This window comes from Amblyomma mixtum, chromosome 2, assembly GCF_055824585.1.
Source record: "Amblyomma mixtum isolate Tamu chromosome 2, ASM5582458v1, whole genome shotgun sequence".
Lineage (NCBI taxonomy): Eukaryota > Metazoa > Arthropoda > Arachnida > Ixodida > Ixodidae > Amblyomma > Amblyomma mixtum.
Window position 1 is genome coordinate 153,884,479 of NC_143013.1, and position 9,944 is coordinate 153,894,422.

The window sequence follows — 9,944 nt, forward strand, 5'->3', positions numbered from 1 at the left end:
TCGACCTTCCGCCGCTTTCCGAGAAGCAATACACCGCCTTCCTACAAGAAAGGACGAAAATAATGCTGACAAGGCAGCTCCAGTGCTTGTACGTTTTGTTTCACGCGTGGTCAGGGACAAATGGCTTGCAAAAAAGAAAGAACTAAGGGATGCAGATTCGAAAATCTTTTTGAATGAAAACCTGACAGCCCATAACAAAAAGCTACTGTGGCTCATGAAAACTAAAGCTACCGAAAAGGAATACAAGTTTGCCTGGGTGAAAAATGGAAAACTGTTCGTGCGGCGCAACGCGCGTGATAAGATTATCAACATTACAACCATTGAAGACTTGGAGCTGATACGATAACCCATGACCAAAATGCACTTTAACAGATGGCCATTTAGAAATGATGGCTTGCTTTTCAGATCTGGATCATCCTCCAACTTTAGGCTATCACAGCACAGATTCTTTCAGGCGTTGCAAAGCTCAGAATAGCTCTAGTTTTTCCTTGTTTCATTTAAACGCTCGAAGTCTAAGAAATAAGAAAGAACCTGTTGATTTACTTTTAGAAACTTTTCGTCATGAATTTGATCTCTTGGCATTTACCGAAACCTGGTTCTCAAATGAACACGACGTCTTTAATTTTGAAGGTTACAAATCTACATGAGTATTTCGAACAAAAAAACGTGGCGGAGGCGTTACGATATACACAAAAAACAATCTTAACTTTAATGTCATCGCAGAATATACTGCTATAAATTCTAGTTATGAAACGATCATGATAGGATGTGTCAACACAATATTTGTTATCATGTACCGGCCTCCCAATGGAACCGTAGGTGTGTTTTTGGATTTTCTTGAAAATGTATTAGAATACTGTGCAGACATTGGCAAGCATGTTGTTTTATGTGGAGACTTAAATATTGATTTTGCCTCTCCTCAGCCTAACAAACAAAAGCTTGAAGATATCCTCCTTTGCTTCGGATGTGAAAACCTGATTCATATACCGACTAGAGTAACAGAAATATCTGCGTCCTTACTGGACCTGTGTTTTGCAAATTATGATATGAATGACCTAGAAGCTGGAGTGTTATTATATGAAATAAGTGATCACCCACCAATATTTTTATTTCTGAAGCACATTAAAACTAGGGAACCTCATAAAAACACCTCTAAAACCATAAAATATAGGAATTTTTGTGCAGAGAAAGTAGCACTTTTTCAGAACTTACTGGCAGAAACAAGCTGGGAACAAGTATATTCTTCAGCCGATCCTGTTCTAGCGTATGATATCTTTGTCAGCGAAGTTAAAAAGCAATACGAACTTGCATTTCCTGTCGATGAATTTCGAAAAACAAAAAAGGCAAGGAAACCCTGGATAAACGCTGCCCTTGTTAGAAGAATAAAGAAACGTGACAAGATGTTCGCACTATTTATCAAAACCAGGGATCCAAATACTCTTACTCAGTTCAAAAAATTCAGAAAAAAACTTAATTCTGATATCAAACGTTCGCGAGCCATGTATTACGAAAGCAAGTTCACTGAGATTTATAACAATCCCAAAAAAGTTTGGACCACCGTAAATAATTTGATGTCTAAGGGTGAGAGAAGGGACCTTACCGAATTGACAATTGAAGGTGTGCCTTGCACAGGGACCCCGCTGGCAAACAAATTTAATGATCACTTTTTAGCTGCTGGGGCTCCCAATCCCAACATAGACAATAATATTCAGCATAAAACACACATGAAATCAATATTCAGGGACTCGATTTTCCTGGTTCCTACAACTTCAGAAGAAATTTCTGCCATTATACGACAGCTAAGTAATAGTAAATCTTCTGGAATAGATGATCTCAGGGTCCAACCCATAAAATCAGTAGCACAGCATGTCAGCAGTCCGCTTTCTCACATATGTAATTTAATCCTTTCTACTGGGGTGTTCCCTCATGAGCTAAAGATTGCGAAAGTGTCAGTAATTTTTAAAGGGGGAAACGAAAACGACTTAAACAATTACCGACCAATATCGGTTTTGCCAGTCTTTTCAAAAATTATGGAGCAGGTTATTTACATTCGCTTAATAAATTTTTGCAAACAAGAAGGTATAATTGCAGAACAACAATATGGCTTTCAGAAAGACAAGTCCACTGAAAAAGCGTTACTTAATACTAAAGATAAAATAATAAGCAACTTTGAGCAAAAATATCATACAATAGGACTTTTCCTTGACTTGAAGAAAGCGTTTGATTCCATCAAACACAATATATTGTTGCAAAAGTTATACAACTATGGAATCAGAGGAATCGCATTTGACTTAATAAAAAGTTACTTAGATAGTCGACAACAATACGTGCAGATAAACCAAGCAAAATCAGGTCTAGGAACTATAAAATACGGGGTCCAACAAGGCTCCATCTTAGGGCCCTTACTGTTTTTGTTTTATATTAATGACATTATCGATATTCCACTTACACCAGATATAATCCTGTATGCAGACGATAATAATGTATTTTTTTCTGGAACAGACTTAGAAATGCTTGAAAGGCAAACAAACAGCAGTCAAAACAACCTATCACAATGGCTTAACATTAATCAATTAGCCTTGAACACTAATAAAACAAAGTACATTATTTTCCGTCCCAGAAATAAAGCCATCAGTAGAGAACCTATTATACAATTTCGTGGGGAACACCTACAACGAGTAAACTCTCACAAATTTCTGGGGGTTATTTTTCAAGAAAATTTGAGCTGGTCTTTGCACATAGAAAAAATACGAAAAGATATTTCCAGACCAATCGGAATTATCTTTAAAGTAAAAAGCTTACTACCAATGTGGTTAAAAAAACAGTTGCATTATAGTCTAGTTTTTTCTCGTTTGCAATATTGTATTCTTGTATGGGGAACTACGACAAAAACAAACATGGAAAACCTGCTTATACTAAAAAACGAGTCACACGATTAATAGAAAACTCTCCATATAGAGCCCCCTCAGCCCCACTTTTCGAAAAACATCAGATATTAACTATCACGGATATCATGAACAAAAGAGTAGCTTTGAAAATATATGATCAAATAAAAATGGACCCGGCTGGGTTCTCGCAAACTTTCTTCTTTAGAGGCCACGACCATAACCTTCGGCATATTACCTGTACAAAAGAACTAGTCCGTACGAACTACGGTACACAAACGCTAAAGTATCGAATCGCTGATCTTCTAAATAAGTACCCGGGTATTATAGAAACCATTCACGACAGTCGTTTCATCAAAGCATTTAGCAAAAAGCTAACCCATTTCTTTTTGTGACATAGCAATGGCTTACTTTTTCTGCACATATCTGCCCTATAAAAAAGAAAATCCATGTTTCTATTAGAAAAGAAAACCTTACTTTGTCCGGCTTAGTTAAGCTCTTCATGCCTTTTGTTATGTTCAGGGACACCGATATTTGTATTTTATGTGCAATTCTGTGTAACAATGTTTGACTGACGAATATACTTTTTGCAGCATTTCTTAATTGTGTGCCTTAAATGAATATGTGCTGTTTTTCTTGTTTTTCTTTTTTTATGTTTTCGTGTATAATGTTATATGCAATGTCTCTTTGGTGTTACGGTCTGTTTTCTTTGGTTAAACCTGCCCACTGCTCAGTTGTCGAGTGTAAAGGGGGCGGACGCTTCGTCAGGCAACTTTTGATTGCCTTTTTGTTCGCCTCCTCGGCAACCAACTGTTGTTGAAATAAATCTGAACCTGAATCTGAATCTGAATCTCCGATTAATCGGCTCTTGTGTCTACTAGAGCGGTGACGTTCGGGCCGTCAATAACCACTAAGTCGGACGTCCTGGCTCTGGAGTTGCACGTCGTCCACGGCGTCGGGTCACGTCTTCGTCGGGTATATGAATTGTGGGTGTGGTGTGTGGTCGAAGCTTTTCTTGATGGCAGCGTCGTTTTTAAGGCGGTTCGCGTCGTGGTCGAGGATGTCGTATGCGGCGTCGGCGTAGTCTGTGCGGCGTCTTCATACGGTGTGGTCGCTGGAGCATTTTCGTTCTTTTCCTCGGCAAGCAACCTGACGTCCAAAGGTTTCTTTGTTTAGTTTCCCCTACGGGGGCTAGGCGACACTCCTCGGAGAGCCGTGGTGTAGGTGCGGCCCGGTGATGCTAAACGTGCGGTGGACGGCGACGGGGAGCGGGAAAGACGGCTTGACGACACGTACTCCGTTCTGCGCAGGTATTCGTCGATTTCCCGTGGTCGCTGGCCGGGGAGCGGTCGTGGGGTGTCGATGGCGAAACCTCGAAGGCTGATGTGCCTGTACGGGTAGTGGCGAAGTATGTGCCCGGCATGGCCACAATGGAAACACAGTGGGCGGTTGTCGGGAGTCTTACACCGGTAGCATTTTCTAGTTCCTTTGCTTCGCTCCTAAAGTGGGCGGGCAGGAGCCAGGCGTTGCCATTCTTGTAGAGCTGGTGCCCTTCGATGAGGGCTTCGGGGGTATCGTCGGGGTGCAGGACTGCGTAGTGCGGCTGCATTGGCCATGGCCTCAGCTGCCATTGGTGTCGTCCGTGAAAGGGAGCCAAGTGCATGCTGTACTTCTTCGCGGACGATTTCCTCAAGGGTCGCTACTTCAGGCTGGTTCGAAGATGGTAGCAGGCGACGCAGTTCTTCCCGTACAATTTCCCGAATAGCAACCCCCAGGAAGCTTCCAAATGCTCTGAGATCCGAGAGGGCAGTCGAGGTCAATTGAGGCTGTCGAGGAAAATGAAGGGCTGATGCTTTCAGGTTTTTATCAATTGCGCCTGCTTCACCTGTGAATACTGTGATCGTCTTGGGTGGATTGCGGGTCAGATCGCCGAAAAGTTCATTTTTAGCACCACGCATTAAGAACTGCACCTTCTTCCCCTTCTTCATGTCAGGATCTACACATCGAAAAAGGCGCTTCCTGTATTGTACGTACGCGGTCACAGTCTTATTCGGGTGTTGGATGCGTTATTGTAGAAGCCTTGGCGAACTCCCGCTTGAATGATTTTCACGTCGCCAGGGAAGCTTCGTGGTTCTAGAACCAAATTCTGGCTGGTTTTTCCAGGGCAAAGAAAACGTGGCTTACTTTAGTCTGGGCAACCCAACTGTAGAACACAGCGACACGGTCGTACCGTTCCAGCCATTTTTCAGAATCCTCGGCCGGTGAAGTGCTAAATGTAGGCGGCAAAAGGGCTGGTGCAAAATAATGAGGGTTGGTATCGTTGCCATGGTTGCCGTCGGAATTAACGATTCCTTCTTTGCTCGCATACGGTCCGGCAGTAGTCGGTATTCAGGTGAACGCCGCTGGGGACGACGACTGCTTCGCACTTCGCCTTCAGTTCGGGCGGCTTCTGCTGCTTTCTAGAAATCTTCTTCAAGACGAAACGGGCTGCTTTGGCGGCTCCTAGAGGTTGATGGTAACAGGGTCATCCGTCAGCGCCGCCACCAGATGAGTCAGGCGAACAGGAAAACAGCGAGAATCGCTTTTAAACGAAACTCTTTTTTTTAAACGTCTTTATTTCTGCATTAAGTAGGCCGATACCTTGCGGCAGAACTAAGGTGCTTCATGGAGGTTGGGGTGGGGGAGTGGTTAAGGGTGGGGGTGAGGATGGGGGTGGAGGTGAAGGTCGGAGTGCGGGCGGGGGACCGGTGTCCGCTTCTTCCTCGAGGTAGTGTCGTCCCGAGGTCGGCTCCGCGAAGTGATGGCCTGGCCCTTCATCTTCCTTGAAGTAGGAAAGAAAAGTTCGCCAGAGCCGGAGTGCGTCTGATGGCCCGATGTGCGATGGCGGATCGACCCATTCCTGCAGGGTTCCAGGTCGAAGCCCGCCCAGGGACTTGAGTGCTCTCTCCCGTACTGCGTCAAAGGTAGGGAAGCTCCACAGGAGATGTTCGGCCGTGCCTCTGGCAGGGCACTTCGGGCACTTCGGGCACTGAGGAGTCGGGTATGAGCGCGGGTTTATGAGGTGCAACTTCGCTGGTGATAGAAGCTGGCCGGTCTGGGCTCGGCGAAGGAGCACTGCCTCCACTCTCCGGAGTGCGCGATGTGGACGGCGATATAGTTGCTCAGGGTTGGCCAAGTGCTGGAGTATGCTGCGACGATAGCGTTGTGCGCGATGCCATGTCTCCGCCCTATCCATATGGGGCGATGACGGGTGCGCAACGTCATCAGGGGGCCAAGAAGCGGAAACGAATGTGGATCCAGGCAAAGGTGCGGAAAGAGCTGCTGCGCGCGCTGCCTGGTGTGCCTTTTCGTTTCCAGTGATTTCTTCGTGTGCAGGAATCCATTTGATAATGACAGTGTAGCCCTCCTCTCGCAGGCGACGGGCTTCTGTTCGAATAGCGTTGAGAACGGCATAGTCAGCTCCCCCTGCGCGGCAGGCGCTGTACGCTGCTTGTGAATCTGTGTAAACATGGTAGGTGCAAGGAGCCGGATCTCGTGTTTCTACTGTTCGAGTAATGGCAAGTCGTATGGGAATGAGTTCGAGATTGGTGACCGTGTGTTCCTCGGAAAGCCGTTGAACTACAGAGGTATCTGACACAGAATCGTGACAAGCTATAGCGGCGCAATGTTGAAACTGAGCGGCATCTGTGTGTAGTTGAATGGCTCCTTCCTGCGCTAACTTGTATGATGTCTTCTCGTGCCGTTTGGCGGCAGCTTTGCGCCTTTGAGGATTAGCCGAACTCATATTCTTTGGTAATGGCATACCATCTAAGTCGATCAGTTCCCATGGCGGGGCAGCGGACGAAAGTGGCTCTAGTTGTCAACGTTGTAGCCTAATGCCCGCAGGATCTGTCGGCCAGCCGCCGTTGTGGAGAGACGGACTCGCTGGGCTAGCGATTGCTGCTCTGCCAGATCCTGTAGGGCATTGATTTTGCTGCATGCGTGTAGGTTCACTACTGGGCAGTACTGCGGCAGACCAGTAACCAGGCGCATCGCCTTGCGATTGATTCGCTCAAGCTGAAGGCATTGGGTTGCGTTAAGCCGCATGTACGAATATGCGTACAGGATTTTGGATGTTATGAGTGCCAGGGTAATCTGACGGAGCCCCACCTCCTTGATTCGCCATCCACGCGCAGAGACGCGGCGCATAAGGTGTAAAGCCTGATGACAGCTATACATCGTGTTATGAAGCCAGCTTTTGGCTCCCCCATCCTCGTCAATAAGCATGCCGAGTATACGGATTGTTTGTTTCCGGCAGATAACTGAGTGCCCTAAATGAAGAGAGATAAGTTTGCGTTCGGCCTCGGCTCGTACCCGCGAACCATTTAAGACAACCACATACTCGGTTTTTTCGGGAGAGGTTTCCATTCCCCACTTCTTAATGTATTCATGGACGGCATTAAGGCCTGTTTGTAGGGCTAGTTCTTGCTCTGCAGGGGACCCTGAATTAGTCCACAACGTTATATCGTCCGCATACACGGCAAAATTAAGACCGGGTATCGACGACAGCATTGCCGGGAGACCTGACATAGCAATGTTAAAAAGAGCCGGTGATATGACAGCGCCTTGGGGGACACCTGTTTGGTTATGTTGCCATTCACCCTGAGTATCTCCAACCATTACTGAGAAAGTTCTTTCTGCAAGAAAGGCTTTCACGAAGCGGTAGAGGTTGCCGCCTATCCCCACTTCCTGTAGCCTGCGAAGTATGGTCGGGTGGGGCACGGAATCAAACGCCTTTTTGACGTGTACCCCAACAACCACTCGGAGCTGTGCGCTGCTAGGGTATGCGAGAACGTCGTTATAAAGCCTTCTGAGAAAGTCTTGGGCACAGAGCCCTCGACGAAAACCTACTTGCATAGGAGAGAGGACGTTGTACTTGTCTAAGTACCATTCAAGTCTTCTTAGAGCCATACGTTCCATGACCTTACAAAGGTTGGACGTCAGCGATATTGGCCTGAGGTCTTGTAATGTTCGACTTGGCTTGCCAGGTTTTGGAATTGGTATTACCACTGACTTCTTCCAGGCAAGAGGAAGATCACCGTTGGCCCAGTACTCGTTCATCTCTTTCAAGAGGGCAACTTTATGTGACTTGGGAAGGTTCAGAAGTGTTGAGTAGCGTATATCATCCGGCCCTAGGGCGCTATTGTGATTGGAGTCATACAAAGCTGCCTCCAGTTCGTCTAACGTGAAGGGAACGTCGTAATCGTTTGATGTACCTGATACGGGGTCCGCAGGCAAGGCATCTGCATTTTCAGGTTGGGGAAAAAATACCTTCCCTGCTTGTATAGCTAACTTCGCCGGGGAGACATTCAATTTCAAGGCCATGCATTGGGCAGGCGAAATTGGCTTCTTGCGTCCAAGGATAGCTCGAAATATGTGCCAGGCCTTCGATAAGTTAGCTGCTCCATTGAGTGAGTGGCACAGCAGCTGCCAGTCTTGGAGAGCGAGCTGCAGAGTATACTTCTCAACTTCTTGACTGATGCGAGTGAGAGCACGCATCCGATGGGGTGTCCGGCCTGATCGGCGATACGCCTTGAGAGCCCGAAGCCTACGATTCCACAGATTCAAAAGGTGGGAGTCCGGCTTAGGGGCATCAAACTTGACTGAAAGCTTCGTTGTAGCTTTCTTCTTGGCATCGCTGATCTGAGTAATGAGCTCGTCTAACCCTGTGGGAGCGTTCACCGTACCGAGCATTCTACGAAAATCGTCCCATGAGACGTGCTCCTCTATTCGACGGCGTTGTTGCCGCTGTAATGACTTTCGCCCTCGAGGAGCCCATGAGACCACCATATGGCCTGAGGTCTTGTAATGTTCGACTTGGCTTGCCAGGTTTTGGAATTGGTATTACCACTGACTTCTTCCAGGCAAGAGGAAGATCACCGTTGGCCCAGTACTCGTTCATCTCTTTCAAGAGGGCAACTTTATGTGACTTGGGAAGGTTCAGAAGTGTTGAGTAGCGTATATCATCCGGCCCTAGGGCGCTATTGTGATTGGAGTCATACAAAGCTGCCTCCAGTTCGTCTAACGTGAAGGGAACGTCGTAATCGTTTGATGTACCTGATACGGGGTCCGCAGGCAAGGCATCTGCATTTTCAGGTTGGGGAAAAAATACCTTCCCTGCTTGTATAGCTAACTTCGCCGGGGAGACATTCAATTTCAAGGCCATGCATTGGGCAGGCGAAATTGGCTTCTTGCGTCCAAGGATAGCTCGAAATATGTGCCAGGCCTTCGATAAGTTAGCTGCTCCATTGAGTGAGTGGCACAGCAGCTGCCAGTCTTGGAGAGCGAGCTGCAGAGTATACTTCTCAACTTCTTGACTGATGCGAGTGAGAGCACGCATCCGATGGGGTGTCCGGCCTGATCGGCGATACGCCTTGAGAGCCCGAAGCCTACGATTCCACAGATTCAAAAGGTGGGAGTCCGGCTTAGGGGCATCAAACTTGACTGAAAGCTTCGTTGTAGCTTTCTTCTTGGCATCGCTGATCTGAGTAATGAGCTCGTCTAACCCTGTGGGAGCGTTCACCGTACCGAGCATTCTACGAAAATCGTCCCATGAGACGTGCTCCTCTATTCGACGGCGTTGTTGCCGCTGTAATGACTTTCGCCCTCGAGGAGCCCATGAGACCACCACGGGATAATGATCACTGCCCATGACATCATCGGCCCTCGACCATAGGATCTCACTGGGATGAGACACTAGTGTCAAGTCTGGGGAAGTGTCTTGTTGACCTTTGTGCTGGCCAAGGCGAGTAGGTAGCGCGAGGTCGTTGGCTATGGTCAGTTTCGCTCTGACAATTTGCTGCCAAAGGTGCCTTCCCCTAGCATCTGAGTGATGATATCCCCAGCTGCTGTGCATGGCGTTAAAATCACCCCCAACTACAACGCGATCCTTGGGATATATCCTTAAGAAGTGTTCTACAAAAGACATATCTACTCGATATGTCGTAGTACCGAATGATCGCGCATAGATTGAAAAAACTAAGACTTGTTGGTCGCCATCTAAGCTAAGGCGCACTCCCG